Source organism: Vidua chalybeata, chromosome 7 (assembly GCF_026979565.1).
Source record: "Vidua chalybeata isolate OUT-0048 chromosome 7, bVidCha1 merged haplotype, whole genome shotgun sequence".
In the NCBI taxonomy this organism is placed as follows: domain Eukaryota; kingdom Metazoa; phylum Chordata; class Aves; order Passeriformes; family Viduidae; genus Vidua; species Vidua chalybeata.
In genome coordinates, this window is record NC_071536.1 from 28,216,442 (window position 1) to 28,235,831 (window position 19,390).

Here is a 19,390-nt window from a genome sequence, read left to right on the forward strand (position 1 = left end):
TTACAGACGACCCCTCAAGCACAAATGCATTACATATCTTTATATAAATAACAGTGACTAACAACGGCAGTCTGAGGTAATCTCTGTGGGATATGAAATAGGGAAAAAGGTAAGGCAGAGAAATTGCCTTCAAATATTAGTAAGCTTGTCTGTGCTAATCCCCATCAAATGAACCATTTCTCTTTTCCTTTAAAATAAAAACTGTTCCTGCTGGAGACACAGAAAGTATGATAAAAGGACATGTTGTGACATAAATGACAACTAGAAGCCTTACTTCTTCAAAAGGCCACTAGTTCTAAATCTTAAAAATGTATCTTGATCAAGACTAATTAAACTTCGACACAGTCGCTTCATCACTTACTTAGGTCAGTAAGTATCAGTAACTGGTCCAGCTCACTTTTTTAAAGCCACCAGATCAAAGACTCTTTTACATTTCTTTTGGCAGCAGCAAGAAGATATCAAATCATTAATTTTCTTCATGCATTTTATTTCAGTCAGAATCACTGCATTCAAAATACAATGCAGGGGAAAAAAATTGACGTTGCTCAAGGGAAAGGAACAGCCCAGGGGAATACAGGTGCCCAGGAAAACCAGCTTGCGTCACTCATGCTCTGTGTATGACAAATTCCTGGCTGTGCCAGGAGTGGCACACAGTTGCCTAATCTCCAGCTGGCATTCAGCATTTCCCATACCAATGGCTAATGGTCAGATCTGCTGCAGTGCTCTTTTCTTCTTGTCTGATTGGAGCCAATACCCCACAATTCGAGTGAGCAATATTTTAAAGACTCACCATCAGATAGGGTGGCATCAACCAAAACCAACAGTACCTTCTCTTTGACAAGCCCTCCATTAAAGAGTTCCATTTCACACCACCACTGAGACACAGTTTTAAGCCATTTCAAGCTCAACCGCTTGGACTTTCTGTTACCAACCACTTGTAAACTAAGGAAAAGTCATGCAAAGGTCTTTACCTGCTGGGAAGATGTTCTCTACCTCCTCAGAAGACAGGCTCTTGCAGTCTCTCTTAAATCTGCCACTGACAGGAGCCAAGAGAAATGGGGACAGGAAAACACAAAGCCTGGGCTATCCTGTGGCCTGGAGGCAAATAGCAATTTCTGTCTTCACCTAACCCAACCAGAGCCCTGCAAGAGAGTAGATCTGTGTCCACTGGCCTTTTTAACAGCCCCTTAATGACCGTTAACTTTTTTCAGCCAGCCATTGATTCTAATGGCATGTGCATTCACACACAATAATACCTCAGACGGCCTTCATTAATTTACCATGCATAATTTCTCTGAAAGCTTTTGCCAATAGAATACCCCTAAACTGACTCACTAACTCATGAAGATAAAGCACTTTCTGTGTGAAACCATTATGCAGATGCACAGCATTCTACTCAAATAAGTTAAAAAGTAGGTATTGTTCCGTGTCTACCCATTTTTTGGACACAGCAAAGTACCAGGGCTTGAAAATGTAAAGCTGCTGCTGGAGTATCCGGTGTGACAATGAATATGTAAGATACTCCAGGCTGAAGAAAGAACAAGAAGAAAAAAGGCAAATTATATGAAAAAGCCTTTCTGCTGTTAAGTTCCTGAAATCTTTTACAAATTTCAACAATGGGAAGTCCTAAAAGTGAAAGGCTGTTAAAACACCAAAGGAAAATACAGCAATATAGATATTCACAGGCCTAGGTCCATTCATCCGGAGAGAGGGTGGGGGAAGATCCAGCAAAGGGAGTGTATTAGAAACAAACCATCCCACAGAACCAGGGTTTAGAGCTGTCAGGAGCTACAGTGCTGCTGTTAGCCTTGCAGTAAATTATGGAGCTGTCAGCATTTTCCCATTATAAATCTCTCGAGCCTCCTCTTATGTACACTAATGTAAGATTCAGACCTCAGTCCCATGGTGGCAATGATATTGCAGACAAAAGCATCACAGACCCCCTTTGGAAATATAAGACCCATAAATATAACCTGTGGTCTTATAAACTCTAGAAGATGTTGGTTGTAGGGAATAAAAAAAAAGGCCATTGTTTCTTTTTTCATAAATTACAATTAGTTTGTTTTTAAACAAAGTCAGAGGATGAGAAGTGAAGAACTGATTGAAAAGGTGATCAGGAATAGGATCCTCTTTTGCACTAAATGCAAGTCTTCTATCAACTTGCAAGTTTCTCATCCCTTTCTGGAGGACTGGTCACAGAGCCCATGAACACTGAGACTCCAGTTCCACTTCCTATAACTTCCCTCCACCCAGACTTCCACTTCCTATAACCTTTCCAAGGTTATAGTTACTGTCCTAGCTCATGTAAAAAAAAACCACCTTCCACAGACAGTCACTTGTGAGGCCCTGGAATATTAAATTTGGAGTTAAAATAAAGATTAAAATAAAATTAGATCTGAAAATTTCATCTGTCTCAAATTCATGAGTTGTGGGACTCAGGGTTTTGGTTTCTCATCAATGAGCAGTGAACCACTTGCAGGGAGTTCAGAAGCCACAGAGCAGGTGGATTAGGAGCAGAGCTCTTCAAAAATTCTCCATTAACAGCAAGCCTCATTTTTAAGAAATTGGATTTTTTGTTGTTATTTCAGGATATAGACTGCAAAAGACACCCCGTGTACTTCTGTGCAAAAAAAAAAAAAAAAAAAAAAAAAAAAAAAAAAAAAAGATAATTAAGACTGACAGTATATGTGGGGGCAATGTGCTCACATGGAGATACTTTAAGTGAAAACCACCAGGAGGATTTTGGCAACATTGATTTAGTACAAAGGATATAAGCCATTGTCAGCACAAAGGTAATGAAAACTAAGGGAAAACACCTCTGCCTGGAGTTAGTATCGTTAAAGACCATTAATATTGCCACTAATTATACACATTTAACTACAGCTCTGCCTGGAACTGTAACATCACAACATGCCAATAAACTGTCTAGGGAGTAACAGACTGCTTCAAATGTCCCTAAATATGTGTTTACAGATGATAAGGGGAAAAGTGATTTATCACACTTGAAGAGGAGCATCTTCCCTCTCCTCTCTTTATTTTTTTCTATATTTACCTTGCTGCAAACACCAAGCTCTTCCTCCATGCTCTTGAGGCCAGCCTGGGATGCTGAGCCTGACCTGTCAAACTGGGCAGACTTGGGCAGGGGCTACAGCTCTCCAGTTACTCAGGGGCCAGTAGTAAATCTCAGCAGCACATACATGCCTGTACTAGGCATCAAGTAGTGCATATGCTGGAGGATTTGGGACTGCAAGCAGTCTGTCTGCTCCAGATAAAGTAATGACTCAAACACAAGGCAGGAGACACTTGAGGCTCCCCGTGCGTGCGACAGCCCAGTAGAGTTACAGCCACCCCCAGCCCTCCGTTCAACAGGAATAGCAAATCACTCCTCATGTTTTGCTAACCCTTTAGCAGTGTTTCCATACAATACCATCCTTTGCTCCTGGCTTGTGTATTGTAGGAAAAAAAGTAGGACAATGATTCCCTTCTTAATTCCTGATTTTTACTTTTTTTTTTTTAACTGTATAGGGTATTTTACTGAAATCTTGCCGTATATGTGCTTTTGAAGTAACCAGCATAGCACTCTGCTTCAGAGAGAATATATAACAGCAGAATAAAATTCTATCCATATGTCCAAAATACAAGGGGTTCACAGTAGAGATGGCAAATGGTGTAATTAATCCTGACTGCATTTCAGCAAAGACAAATCTAGAAATAATGTACAATTTCTCTCTTTGTGAATTGCCACTTGAGAAAACTCCCTGCTTTGTATCATATATACCCAAAGCAAATTTTGGAGATTGTTTACAATAAATCAAATTTGGGACAGTGTTTGACTGATGAAATTTCAAACACCATCTCTTTATTCTTTGAGTGCTCCTTTTATAATGTCAAGTTAACAGAAAAAACACAGCGGATACACAGACGCCAGACACATTCAAAGGTTTCCATCTGGGCTTTAATTACTATCACAGTTGCCTCACTAAATTGAATACGTTCCTCCTCCTCCTAAGGGCTTTGCCTTGTATCTGATTTAGCTTGCTTTGCCTTGATGAACAAAATCTGGTATAATCATTTTCTATGATGCCCCTGAGGAGCATCATCCCATGTATAAACTTGTTGCCCTGTAAGTCAGATTTTTACATTTCTCTCTTCAGACATTATCCTGAACTGTAGTGATATATTTTTTTTTCCTTCAGGAAATTATTTTGGATAAGTTCTAAAGCAGATTTTCTCCAAAAGCCACAATTAGATTACATTAAGTCACTATTGTTATTGTAAAATTAAAAAAGAGGCAACATGTCCAAACCACTTCTTCCAAATGCAGAAGACAAACAAACCCCCCTTTCTCCCTCTCCACACAGCATCACCTGTTCCTGACCCCACTGACCAGTTCATTATTGCTTTCAGATGGTAATTAGTGAGGCCAGACAGCCTGAGCTTTGCCATTTCTCCTGACCTGTTAGGCTTGGCCTCCCTCAGTTATTATCAGTGTCTTTCTCTAGGTGTTCTCAGAGAGCAGGAAAGTGTGTGCCATCTGTTTAAGCTCTCCTGATTTGAACGGTTAAATAAAAACACATAACATCATCCACAAAAATGCCATTGTTAGGGTTCTGCAGCAGGCTCTGAACCCTTTATAATTAACTGCAGAACTACTTGTTGGTTTCCAATAAGGTCATTCTTTCAGTAATCAGAGGTGGTCCCAGGAGGTAGTACATAAATAGCCTATATTGAAGCCTAAATTGGGCTAACTCAGAACTTCCTGTACTCTTCACTGCAAATAAAGCAAATATTTATAGACTCTTGTAATCTTTGAGGTTCCTACCTAAGAATTAGCATCAGAGCAGCTCTTTTTGCTCATGGTAGATCAGACTCTTAGCAAATGCCAGGATTTTCAAGAAAGAGATTATCAAGAAAGCTCAGATTCCTCAGTGTATTATTTTTATTTAAAACTCCCTCACTACCATTTAGATATAAAAATAAAATAAAATAAAATAAAATAAAATAAAATAAAATAAAATAATTAATTCAAAAGGAAGATGAAAACAGACTTTGAAGGAAAACATCCCTCTGTTAAAATCTTGTTAATTCATATTGCTACAGACTTGGAACATCTGGCTTCTATTCTGGGTTCTGCCACTGACTCCCTCTGTAGCCTCAGGCAAGTCCTAAGTCTCCATTTTTTCTTTCTTTGCAAGCAAGTAAGAGTTTTCCTTAATTCTCCCCTTTACTTTCTGTCTTGACCACCCAGACCCATACACAATTTTAAAGAGGGCAAGTATTAACACTTCTCACTGGATGCACCAAATAAGTAGACACTTCTCTGAAGGATGGAGGCTCTGGACTGTAAATACCTCGGGGTAAAGACCATCTCCTAACATTTGTGAACTCTTCTGTTTTTAGAGAATTTACAGAAGGCTAATGTTATTCTGTAGGAGTTTCTGGAAGCAGCTGGCTGAGTTTCTGCTGGAATCATCACTTTAAACATTGTTGGGATGTCATTGTTTTATTCAGAGATGTCAGAACGCCTAGAGCTTTGGCCAGCCATCTTCTCTCATTAGTAATTTTTACACAAGTCTAAATAAATGTGTTTGTACTGTGCCCAAAGTAATGCAGCTCCTGTGTGCCACATTAACACAGCTAATAAATAAAAAATCCTATTCATGATATTCTTACACCAAGCCAGCAGTAGAAAATGGCCACTCATCAGGGAAGTGGGAAGCATTAGTGGCTGGGGTGGATGGTGTCAGCAAACAGGCTCCAGCTGGAACAGCAAGCAACTTTATCAATTATTTTCAATAGCAAACTGCATTTCCTTGCCCCTCTACCCCCTCATAGAGAAGGTCTAGTGAAAAGCATTGTACCCATTTATCCTTAGCAAGCTCTTGAGCCAGCAAGCCCCTTTGTTACATTCTGGCCTGGAAACTGAGACCTGAATGATCTATGCTGTATGGCTGCTGCCTCTGCACAGTGCAGGAAGAATGATACCAATGGGCAGTGAAGAATACTCCTTCCTCAATAGCTGCCACCAACATGCTAGATGCTTTTCAAATACACAACATCCAGCCTAAAAGTGCTATCAAAGAGCTCCCAGGCACCACTGGAACACAAATTAACACACAGGAGAATGTCTCTGTGAATACATCAGTGGAACTCCATGCCTCATGTCTGGACTGCACCCAGCTGTGGTGCAGCTTCCTTACGTCTCCTTATCACTATCAATCCATCTTACCTGGAATGATAAAATGATCTCATTTCACAAGAAAGTGTTTTAGAACAGAGACTTGACTTTAGAGACAAACATAGTTAATTATCACAGCATGTATACACATTTTCCCCTAGAAAAATAGAATTTCGGACTAATCAGATTATTTATTTCTTCCAGGTAGCATGATTAATGGTTTTCCCATTTCACAGAATAAACATAGTTGAGCAAGCATTCCAGAACCACAGTATCCCATTGAATTCCCCCAGCCTGTAGGCTTACAGAGCAAAGGCTCCCATCTCTTTCAGCCAGGAAATGAGCTCCTGTCCTTTTAGGACTGGGTACTACCAATACAAATAATCCTGTATCATCTTACTCAGATGCACTGAGTCTTTGATAGAAGCAATTCCATGAACAGTCTGCAGAAACTCCCCCTCTCTGCAGTCCCAGTTCAGAGCTCTTTATTTCCAAAGCCTTTTTCTTCACCTCTCTTTTTCCTCAGATCAGCCAAGCTCCCAGGCTCAGACAACTACATTTTTTCCAGAGCAATGGAGCTAATGTTACTCCCAACAAAGTTCAAGAGATTTACAACAATATTCATGGCCAAGAAGACACTTGACAGAGGAGAAAAATGGTGCCTTCCTAACCACCAGGCTTGCAAAAATCCAAAACAAGAAATCATTTGCTTGTGCTCATAGAAAATAATACTGTAATGTGATTTTAAAAAGAGAACTACTGAAATCTTGGATTGCTAAAAGCAGCCTTCTATGAATCCTGGGTGGTTCACTATGAAGATGACAGTTGCCCTAGAAACCTCATAAACTGGAGTGGCAGAAAACTGAAGTAGATGAGATCTGTCAGAAAAAGTTTGGCACCATCAAACCAATGCTTTGAAAGCATAAAAATGACTAATTGTCTGTGTTTTTTTTGCCACATCAGACAAAAGGCTTTCCTGGCAGTGAGGGACAGATTTCTGAGCTATGTTTTGCTATTCACTCATCTGCTTAAATTTTGAGTGTAGGATTTAAAGCTTGTTTTAAAAAATTTAAAAGCTTCTTTTATTCAAATGAAAGCTAAGTAAGTAATGGGTTTGTGTTCTTTCCCCTTCTCTTCCAAAGGCCTTAGTTCAAATAACCTTCTGAAAAAGACTGGTGTCTTGCTGGTCCTAAACCTTACTCAACCCCACCATAAAGACACCACCTAACTCAGCCCAGGTCTTATTTTATGAACAGAAGATTATCAAGAAAAAAAAAAAAACTGGAGGTCTGATCTGTGATGCATTGATGCACCAACCTTACTTTGAACAGATTCTGACTTGTCATATCAAATTTACAGAATCATAGAATCATCTTGGTTGGAAAAGACCTCCAAGATCATCAAGTCCAACCATTTACCCAGCACTGTCAAGGCCACCACTAAACCATGTCCCCAAGTGCCACATCTACAGGTCTTTTAAACCCTTCTAGGGATGATGACTCAACCACTTTCCTGGGCAGCCTGTTCCAGTGCTTGACAACCCTTCCAGAGAAGAAATTTTTCCCAATATCCAATCTAAACATCCCCTGACACAAATTCAGGCTCTTGCCTCTTGTCCTAAGACTTGCAGCTTGCAAGAAGAGACCCACCCTCACCTTACCACAGCTTCCTTTCAGGTTGTATATAGAGAGCAACAAGGTCTCCCCAAAGCCTCCTTTTATCCAGCCTAAAGAACCTGAGTTTGCTCAACCACTCCCAGTAAAGACTTGTACTCTAGATTAACTACTCAAGGTAGTGACTTTTGCCAAGCCCGCTAATCCTGATTTCTCATCTACAGTAAATACACAATAACACTGAAAAAGAGAAGGTTGAGTTCAAAAAGAAAAAAACCCTTCATTATAAAGTATTTAGACTTGTGTTTCCTTATTTGGCCTCTTCGTTTCTCATTCCTTTTCCCTCCCTTTAACTGGCCAGCTGCCAATAGAAAAGAAGAGATAAGCAACAAAAATTGATTATAAGCAATAAAAGGAATTTTAAACTTTCTTAAGGACTGAGCCAGAGCAGGAGGGAAAACTGAGGAACTCTGGACTTGCTACACTCTTCTTCATGGATCCCAAGTGATGCCAGTGTATTTGTGCAAGCAGCACACAAGCAAACAGCACAACTGTTGGCATTCTCTCTGCGCACAGGGAAGCAATTTTCCCCTTTCATTTATTATTCAAAACTTGCTGCAGCCATTCTGCAAATTCAGTGTATCTCCTTCAATGCAACAATGAGATTGAGATGCAGATTCTTTCCCTTGTGTTGTTTGTGGTGTTGGTTTTTTTTTCCCTTGAATACTTAGAATGCTGGATATGGGTTTTCTTTCTACTTAAATTTCTCTTTTCAATTTGGAGATGATTTAAACTATGCAGGATGCAGACAGGCAACAAGTAAGAATTTCTTGCTCTGATCCATGCCTTCTCTTCCAGTCAAGCCTGCAAAAATAACCCTTGAATCCTCAACATGGACACATCACTTCGAATTTAGAGAAGAGATAGCCCCAACTCTCCCAAAAATGGTTTGGGTTTTGAATGGCTTCAGAGAAAATGCTGTCTCCTTTTCCTCTCTACACTAATTACTACAAACCATAGTCAACTCCTTTGCAAAAAAGCAAACATTTAACACTTAATAGCCATTATCATTAGTAACTCCCTGCTTTTGAAAGAAAGCCCTTGACTGCAATCCCCGATATTTATTCTCACTTGATGTTAAGATGACAGATTTGCCAGCCAGCTTGGGATGTGAAATAACATCAGTGGGCCACCTGCTCCCTTGAAGTTTAGCTTTAATAATGCAATGCAATATCATAAGATGAAGTCATCTGATGCAATTGATGCAGGAGGAAGATGTAGATTTTGTCACTCTCTGAAAATTTTGATTTAGGCACCAAAATAATCTGTATTGTTGTGCTCCTACATATCCAAACTAAACAGAGCAAAGTTAGAGCCATCCCTGGTGTGAGCCTTGGCTTGGCATGGAGCCAAAAAAAGAAGAGCATAGATTTCTTCCCACAGTGCAGGGTTGGCAGCCACCCTGCATTCCTTCTCCAGATAAAGTGGAATATCTTTGTTTTGCTTTGAGAAGTTAATCATTTTATCATTGAGGCTTCATAACATACTGCATAGGAGTGTCTCTGGACAATATCCATCCTGTGGATGGTTGGTTACCTGTTCACTCACTACAGCAGCACTTTAGTTTCTGCACTGTCAGGGCTGTGCGACACAAATCGGATTTCATTTCAATATTGCATCAATGCCATACCCTGAACACGAAACACCTGTTTGTACACAACATGTTAGGAGCCAGATTGCACAGCTGTATTCAGTCCAAGGCCACTGACAAGAGCAGAAATGTACCATCCACATCAGCAGATCGAGTGCCTGGTCCAGGTCTGATTTTAGGGGCAGGACTGCTCAGCAAAAACTCTGGATTTGAATCTAACACAGTCTGGGTGGTTCTTCTAACCTTTGTGAACACTAACTTGCTTTTTGGTGATGTGGTGCTTACATTCCCTGCTCACTTTACCAAAATATCTTAGTTACTTAAATTTGTGAAATGCATTGAGGTTTTAGGGTGAAACAGGTTGCAGGGAGTCAGAGCATTGCTGCAGATTTATCAAATGTGCTGTATGTACACTATGGGGAATGTTACAGTTCTACCAGTATAGAATGCTAGCAGACTTCTGCCCTTTGTACCTTGATATGATTGGCATGATATAGAGGACTAAGTTTCAGAGGAAATTTTAGTAGTATAAGCCCTGTCATCCCAGCCTGGCTATCTGCATGGCTTATGTGAGTTATTGCAGTAACCCACCTCCAACACTCACATTTCTAGTGAAGATTATCACTCCTGTTAAAAAGATACCAAGTCCCTTGTTCCCACTAGTGGGAAATCCTTTTAGGAAAAATTGTGAAGCTTTAGACTGTCTGCATTGTAACCTAGAAAGCAGGAGACCCTACTAAATAAATGTGTAAGCCTGGGTTCTTCACCATTAATTAGGCTGGGATGAAAGCCCTGCTTTTCATACACAGCCTGATATATTAAATGTGAGGGTCTTGACAGTGAAATCAGCTCCAGGTTTAAATCAGAAAGCAGAAAATCCCTGTGTAATTTCAGTGGTGCTACTTCACTGAATAAAAGTTTACACCAAATTCAGGTCAACTCAATGCCACCTGCATTGGCTAGTATGACATGCAATGGGTGAGAGTTTCTTTGCCAGGAGCAGGCACCTACAGAACTTTTTTCTACCTTTTTTCCTACCTGCAGGGGAACAGAACTGATCATTGACAGAGTTTGAAATACACCCGAGTATCATCTAGGCAGAGCCTCTATAACAACAGAGCATTACCAGTTACAGGGGCTCATGTTTTTCTTCCTCCTCCATTGAATAGGCTGCTAAATGAACAAAATCAATTTGATCTCACACATCTAACTACCATATTAGAAAACATTTCAAGAGCAGCTGCTGCCTACCTACAACTCTCTAATTCCAGCCCAAACAATCTGTTTCCCAGTTGTGGGAGAGCAATCCACAAAAGGACCCAACAATCAGAGTCAGCAGAGAGGCGACGTTGTGCCTCCGTCTCTGGCATGCAGCTAATTACAAAGGACAATTATTATAATTAATGCCAGTAGATGTGGCCAAGTCTCCCTGCAACTGCTGTGGGGAATTTCTACCCCTACTTCAACCAAAAACCATCTGTCAGACAGGAAAAGAACAAAATAAAACCCCTCCTTGCCAAAGATTCTCAGTAAAATACTTTATTGCTGCTAACCTGGCAGTAACAGGAGATCACACAAGTTTCAAACAGGAACCACACTGAGAAGTGAAAATCCCTGACTTCATATTCTCTGCCCCATCACGTAAACAGTCCATTGATTTATGCAGCAAGAGGCTGTTGCTGGAGAGGTTCAGGGATGGATAAGTTACACACTCCTGTTTGCCATGAGCTGGTTTGTTTTGTATAGAAGCAGAGATCAGCTGGAGAAAATGGACTGGAAATGCTGCTGCTGCAGAGCTCTGTCAAGGTAGTGAGTTATGCAAACGCCACTTGATACTGACCATTCGCGCATTTAAATTTTCTTATCCTTGCACCTTAGTGACCACTTGAAAGGCAATAGGAATAAGGACAAATTATGAAAGTAGATATATCATGCTCCTGACTGATCCGTGCACATACTGTTAAGAGAATTTGGCTATGCAGAAAATTTGTTGACTATGTCAGGCTTCTTTCTGTGCAACACACAATGTCCACACAATTGTCTTTCATGGTGATCTAATTTCTTCTGAGCAGATCTCCTCTTGCTGCTGTGCTGCAGGTGAGCTCTTGTCAAAAAGCCGCCCCCCACCCCCCCCAACAGTGATCTCTTTATCTCTTGCTTCAGGCTAGATATTGGCACCCAAGCCACTGTAAGAAATTTGGTGATGGCACTCAGGCATACCTGAACCAGCTGAGACTGTCACACACTCAAGCACATGTTGTCCACTACAGAAAAAAGAAAATCGCCAAGACAAAAGCATTACAAAGCAGGAGTGTTTTCAAAAGTGCTACACAGTGAATAATATTGGGGTTTTTTTCTTCCCAAAGGGTAATTCTTAGTGGCATACTAAACTAATAGCTTATAAAGTTTCAATACTACCTTCTTCTGGACAGTCATAATGCTGCTGGAAAGACTCAGACTCACAGCACATAGTAACACATTAACACTGCCTGGTGGGCAGGCTCCAAAGAGTTGAAAACGCACAACTAGAGTCTGCTGAAGAGATACCTGCAGAAGAATCCACAGCCGTTCACTTCCACCAAGTTATTACAAGATCAAAGAGGATGTGAATTGGGGCTAGCACGGCTGGAACACCTGATTCAGCTCCTAGCTCTGCAAGAGGTAACTTACTCCATTTAATGCAGGCAGATAGATATGGGCAACTTACTAGTATTTGCAAAAATATCTGAGGATATATTTCTAGTCATCCCTGTTACTGAAATAATTATTGAAATAGATTTCTGCTGTCTGCAGTGCCTCCTGGGTCAGAGTTAAGGTGTCTTTGCAGGATATTTCTGTCCACGTGCACTGAATTACATACATGCATTGATCTGAGCTGAATGAAGATTTGTTCTTCCAAGTGCTTGTTGTACTGCTATGCAACATTCAACATAAGTTAATTAAAAACTGCTTAGTAGTCTTCACACATCGGCTAATGGTGAATACATCTGTAAAACCAAAACCATTACACAGGACAGTTGCTTTGAGCTGGAATGTACACATGTAGGTTTGTGACATACTAAAGAAAGATGAAATATTACTATTTAATTTAAACACTTTCAGAGTCATGACAATTATGTATTTTTCAGCCCCTTTAAAATGTTTGTCTTATTTTTCATCAATATTTAATTATTCTCTTGTTAATGGTTAGCTCTAAAAGAGAATAAAAGGCTACAAAGGAATAACAAAAGCAATTCATAACTTTCAACAAAAATAATCTATGTCTTCCAGCTAAGTAAACCAAGCTCTTTTATTACATAATGTGGGTAAGACAATGTTTATTCTAAGGATTTAAATGTAAAAGTGTTCACAAAAATCTAACGTGTCCTTTTACATCTGAAATAACTCTTGCTCAGATTAGTCAGAGAAAATAATCTTAGCTGTTAAAAGAAAACATCTGAAGCAGTTTTGTCATCATGCTAGGGGTTCAAATGTTGGTATATGTTTTTTAGTATCTAAAATTACTTCTGTTTTCATATTGATTTCTGGAACATCAATGAGGAAACAATCTTTGTATCAGTGGCGGGAATCCCCTGAACTACTTGAGCCTGATGAGAGGAGATAAATAGAGATATCCAAATCAAGGAAAGTACTTTAATGTAATAACTAAACACGTGGTGCAGCAACTGTTTTTAAACCCACCTTCTTGTCAGATAACATACTCATAAATCCATCAGCAACAGGTCACTGCTGGTCCCTCTGGGGTACAAATGTAATTGAAACCTCACAGCCACTGAAGAGCTGTTGTTTTTCTATGTTTAAGAGGCTAGAGAGGTTAGACTCAACTGCACTAATAGATCAGATCAGGCTGGCATTTATACCACCACTGTCTAACTGAAAAGCTCCTTGTAAGTCTGCAGAGAAATGTTTTGCTTCTGATTTGCACCAACTTGCTGTACACACACCCAAACAGCTCAGCTGTGAGAGTCAGGGGAGACGAGCCTTTGGAAGAATATATAATCAGTTAAAGGTGCTTAACATCTGTTAACTTAACTACATTAGGTATCATCAGTCACATTTGATTCTACTTCTCATTGGTGTTTTTCTTTACCCCTCTATCCTCTTTCCACTATTTTTATTCAAAGGGGTGAAGACAGTAGATGAAATATTAAAATGATTTAGGATTTTCAGCTGTAAGAAGAATGTATAAGTAACATTAAGAGTCTGATTTCAGTGTAAGATGGGATATTTGGATAAATCAGATATCCCAGAGGAATTCAGCAGCTTGGAATTGCTGATTAAAGAATGATCTGCTATTCTCTCCCTAGAATGGTGAAACACTGTTCATGCAGCTGACCTAGGTATGTTCTTATAATTTCTTTCTCTGTTCTTTCTTTTTCATATAATTTTTTGAAAATTGCCTTTTTAATTTTATTAAGCATAATTTTGTACCAGGTGCTGCAGACTCTAATGGAACTGCAAGACTGCAGCACAGTGTAGACAAACGTGGGCCAGGTCTCATTTAGCTACATCTGGAGGGGAAGGCAGCTGAGCTGAGACACACAGACATCAGCACAGGTTAGCCACCAAATTCAGGCACTTCAGCACAGGCTGACTTCTGCGTTACTGCTGCCTTATTGATGCAGATTCTCTGAATGGCAAAGTTCTCAGAAGACCAGAATAAAAGAGTTCCATGCTGAGGGCAACAGGCGTTGTATTGCCACGGTGCTGATGGAGTTTTCTACAGGGGACTGTTTTGTATTCAGAAACTGGAGACGTGCTGAAGCTTTAAAACACGAGAAAAACCCAAGCCCACAAAGTCAAGGTGATTTCTACCTGAGAAGACAAGAGGTGGAATGGTGGTGCCTGTGAGCCTGCCTGGGCAGCAAGGTCTGCCTGTCCCTGAGGGCAGAAGTGGGAAATTGCTGTTGCACCACTGGCCAAAGTACTCCACAACTGAGTCCTACTCCGTTTCACTCTGCTGACAGTGTTGGATGAAAACAGATTTGCCCACATAACCATGGCTAAACTTGCTGCAATTCTGCAGCTTGTACAAGCTTTTCTCTAACAAATGCCTCCTTAAAATTGCAGTTCAGTCTCACCACCACACTATGTCTGTGCCTCCCACACCTACGAAATCAGCAGCAGTGCCTAGCACCCTGACATTTCACAGCCAGAGAGCAAAAAACACATAAACCTAATTTGGACCTTCTTTTTAATAACATTTTACACAGCTGAGTAGAATTCTTTGAGATATTTAATCTCCCTTTGTTATTAGGAACCACCTGCTAGAATGACATGGCGCAGAGTCCCAAGGCAAGCTGATGTCAGGCTTGGCAATGCTCAGGTCTGAGTTGCAGGAAGGCTATTTCAGGCTGATGTTGACATCCTATACATTGAGATGTTATAGCCAAGTTGTCTGTATCAATTCTGTCTTAATTCTCTCTTCCATAGGTGGGAATTAAGAAATTACAGGAAGTCAAGTGGCCCCAATCACCTACATGGTCATTATATCAAAACTGAGTGATCACTCTGCTGACTCAAATACATGAGGAAAGAGCAAAATCACAGTCACTCAAATATAAAAAAGCAGCTAAATGTGAAAGCAGATTGTGGTTAATTAAGTAATGAGGAAAAAAGCACAGCTATTTTTCATTTGAGTTCTGTGTAATTCAGATGCTCACACGTCTTCACTGCTTCATGATAGACCATAAGAACTCATTAGCAAAGCTTATTTTAATTCTGAGAAAAATTATTGTAATATTTGCCTATGGACTTGAATAAGTGATTTACTTAATTTTTCCAGTTGAAAGAAAGGACTAAACTGTATGGACTGTAAGTGATAAATGTAATGAAAATTGAGCATTTCCACTGCACTATTTAAATTTATCCTGACCTTCCCTGGCTACACACTTGGCCAAGCCATACTGGTCCAGCTACCTTTGCTTCCATCACTGCTCTGCTCTGTAACATCAGCATCTCCCTCCTAACATCCCTGTATGCACAACATCAACATGCTTCAGTACACCAGCCAGCTCTGATGGCTGTGAGTCAGAGGAAACTCCTTTATGGCACTGTGTAACCTCTCACAGCTTCCCTAAAGCATGTGACATTGGATACTGCCACTGGCAGCACACCGGTGAGGGAATGACTGCCAGTTTTATCCTCATCTGTCAAAAAGCACTGCTTAAAATATGCACCCTTAATTGTTGTGCCAGTACACTTCTGGAGTCCTGTGGGAACGTACCACCCACAAGAACGATATGGTTTGTCAAATAACCAACATCCTGCTGCATGAAAGTTATCTTCAGGAAGGTATTAAAAAATAATGCTCAATACCAGACACAGCTACGTTCACTTTTCCATCTGCACGGTATTTGCGTCATTCACAAGCAAGGGCCTGGTGCTACACAACCAAAGTAACTCTAGAGGAAAGACTTTGTCCTGTTCTGCCCTGTGCATAATATGCAAAATTACCAGCCAGCTTCCTCATCCAGCCTCCTCAGTGCTACTGCATCCCTTTAAAAAGCAGGAGGAAAAATTGTTTTCTCCTCTACACAAAAGGAAGAGTTTACAGTGGTCAGAAACAGAGAAAAAAAATGTTATAACCTGGAAACTGGCTGAGTTTAGTGTGTGAACATTAATCAGAAATAAATAAGAAACATCAAGGTATGTATTACACTGTTGGCCTGGACCATGCTCCAATGTTCATTACTGCCAACTCTACTCACTAAAGTAAGAAATGCCCCAAAGAGGAGGATCTCAGTGCCAGAAGAAGAAGTCAAGGCAACAAGGGTAAAAAACAAGCATAAAGAAAATGCAAGATTTTGAAAAAACTAGTTATTTACTCCTGGGAATATGGGGAGAATAAAGCAGAGCACACTCAGGGTCTGTGAAGAAAGAGCTTCAGTGACTTCCCCTTCCTTTCCAGTCATTCAGTCCTGACAGGCAGGGACAAAATGAATAAAAATCCAAACCACCGAAGGAAAAGGGGAAACAACACTTTTCATTAGCTTTCATATCTGACATTGTGGTGGGAATCCCTGGAGAAGTGGTGCAGCGTGCGATAGCCTGGACACAAAGCTGCAGTCCGTGCCCACAGACTGGGTGAAAGTCGTTTGGAGGTGGGACAGGGCAGGTAACCACTTAAATGCAAACCCAAAAGATCAAAAAAATAGGCAAGTCCTAGAATCTTAAAAATCAACCAGCTGCTTTATTGGGAATCAATCTTGCTCCCTTAGGAAAGAAATAAGATAATGGAAAGACTTAGATTCAGTATAGAGCCCTTCCTGAATTCCATATAGAATGGCAGCAGTGACTCAGAAAAAAAATGGCCAAACCCAGGCTGAGACAGAATAAAAGCAGACAGCACATTTCTCTACTACCACTGAAATGAATGGTCTTAATTCATGTGATCAATTTGTCTGCCTCTCAGACACAGAATTTCTCTTTAATATCACCCTCTGTTTCAAATCAGATAATTTTCCTTCTTTCTTTCCAAAATTCCACTTTCTATCTTTCTACTGCTTTGATCAAGCCTTGTCCCATAACCTTTCTAGGTCAATTCCTCCATAGTAACACTCATCCTGATTTTCTCAAAGCTTTCCATTCAGCAGCAATATTGAACCAATGCTCCTTTGGAATTCGCCATAAAACAACACAGCAAGCAAAACAGTGACTTCTAGGTGTCTGAAGATACATCCTTCCTCTTTCCCTCTCCTTGCCTGCTTCCAAATTCTCTCCTATCTGCTGGATCTCTACCACATGTCCACTTGGTCCATCTCTTTTTCAGGTTGGAGAGTCCTGGTCTGTTTTACTCATTTACAGACAGACCTGGTGATAAACTTCACTTGTTTTCTTACAATTGAGGTCAGTAATTTCCCTCCTCAAGATCAAGTCTGAAATGCAACTGAAGGCTGAAACAATACTCCTGAGCCTCCCTGATTAGCGTTTGTCCATGAGTAGCCAAGACCTCACTGTACATGATGCTCTACAAACACCCCCAGCCCAGCTCAGCTCCAGGAGCAACAGCATCCACCAGAAATACATCAAAACTACTGGTATGTCCTGAAAGGGTCAAAGCAAAGATGATAAAGGGTTTATATGCTCAAGATTCTCACATATTATTCTGGCTCTCCACACAGCAGGCACAAGTCAGGAGAGATCTCCTTCCAAGGCCTGATCTCATTAAACTGAACATTCACTCAGTTTTCTGTGCTTTTTGCCCTTTTTGGCAGGAAAAGGTGCTTTTGATAGCTCGTCTGTTTAACAAGGAAATTCCTCAGAGGGTCTTTGCTGAGAGCATACAAAAATCCACTGACAGCTGCTGTGATGGTTGCTCATTTTTGGGTTAACACACAGTATTTAGACAGGAAGCAGTTGAGGAAAGGTACAATTTATTAAAAACAGGCTCGGTTCCAAAACTCACATTATGGTACAACACATGGCACAGAGACAACACACTCCCACTGCAGCTACCTGCATGGACAGGCAACTCCAGCTTCCCACATTTGTGTAAGCCTGGTGCAGGAGCTGCAGTTACACCCAGGGAGAGGAGGACCCACACCACTTGTAGTCCTTCAGAACTAGAACACTAGACATAAATTCCTTCCTTGAAACACACGTCCTGCTTTTCTACATGGTGCAAAGTGAAGCCAAATTTTTGCATTTCCTTTTACATCTTTAAAGCAGCTGTCAGATAGAAAGCTCTCTCTCCGAAGGACTCACATGGTCCCTTACACCACAGCGTCAGTTTAACCCTAATTATCTTTACCACATCTTTGGGAAATATGTCCTCCAACTTACAGGAGGGGAAACTGAGTCAGAAAGCCACTCAGTGATTTTGCTTGGTGCTCCCCACTGTAGAGGATGATGGTCACTCTGACTCTCACAGAATCAGCCCAGCACTTGTCTCTCTGAAAAGGAGTGAGGTAAGTGTACATTGTCTCATCCCCTCCAGCACTGAGGCAGAGGTGGGGTTTTGCCCCCCTCCACCAGCAGCCTCTCCCCTTCTGCTCCTCTTCTACCCCCATGGGCTGCATGGCTTTGGTGGGATAATTTCTGTATGTTCCAATCCATGAACCCCATGGGGACTCATGCTGAGAGTGCAGTGAAATGCTCATCTCCCTTCTGGCAGAAGTGCCTTGCCAGGCACCAGCTCAGACCAGCACAAGGTTTGTGCTCCAGACACACAGACTCTCATTTTCCTCAAGTACCCAGCAAAGAAAACCTCTGAAGAGGGTTCACAAAGCACCTGATGTCAGCCTACACAAAACAGCAACAAAACAGTCACTTCCAAAAAAACAGTTACTATAAAAAAAAAGATGAGATTTTGCCATCCACTTCAGAAATTCCCACTACCAGGTGGTGACTATTTTACTCTCTTTACAAAAGCACAGAAACTCCCACCTCCTCCTCTCCCTGCCTATGTCAGCAGGCTTGCTGGGATGTTTTCATGTACACCCACATTTGTCTTTCCTCACATGCTATTACAGAAACATTTTGGTTTGCTCTTTTCATATGCTACATTCCAAAGCATTTCTGTCAACAGGGAGCTGCATCCCCACCATAAACTCATGTGTGTAGTCAGCTGGTAGGCAGCCATGAAATCCCACATACAGCCAGAGCCTGTTGGTAAAGACAAGGCTCAGCACAAAGCAATGACACACCGCAAGGGCACAGACACACATGTGCCCCTCCTGCCCTCACTGCAAAGGCTTTTGGCCCACTTGGAGCCCCACAAAAGCACCTGATATGCAAAATAAAATCAATGAAATTTCATGAAGGTTCACATACAGATTTCCCCCCCAGCAGCTTGGTGGTGCAGATCTTGGAGTAGCTGGCTGCTGTACCAGGAGCACCATGGGCACTGGTAATTAACATTAACATGTAGATGGAGGATCTGGGCATGGCTGACATGAAAGTCAGAGTTTCTGAACATTTAGGAACTGAGTCCTGGCTGCTGCACTG

At 41.0% G+C, this 19,390-nt stretch overlaps 1 protein-coding gene across 5 annotated transcripts in view; it reads right to left on the reverse strand.

Moving 5' to 3' along the window:
- Positions 1 to 19,390, reverse strand: part of SEMA5B (semaphorin 5B) — a 278,179-nt gene that overhangs the window by 144,317 nt on the left and 114,472 nt on the right. For 3 of the 5 annotated variants that reach the window (XM_053947846.1, XM_053947850.1, XM_053947851.1), the window contains exon 1: positions 972 to 1,158. The exons of the other annotated variants lie outside the window; for them this stretch is intronic. The gene's annotated coding sequence lies outside the window, so the exon portion shown is untranslated. Of the gene's footprint in view, positions 1 to 971; positions 1,159 to 19,390 lie in introns of those variants that run through there. 5 annotated transcript variants of the gene reach the window in all.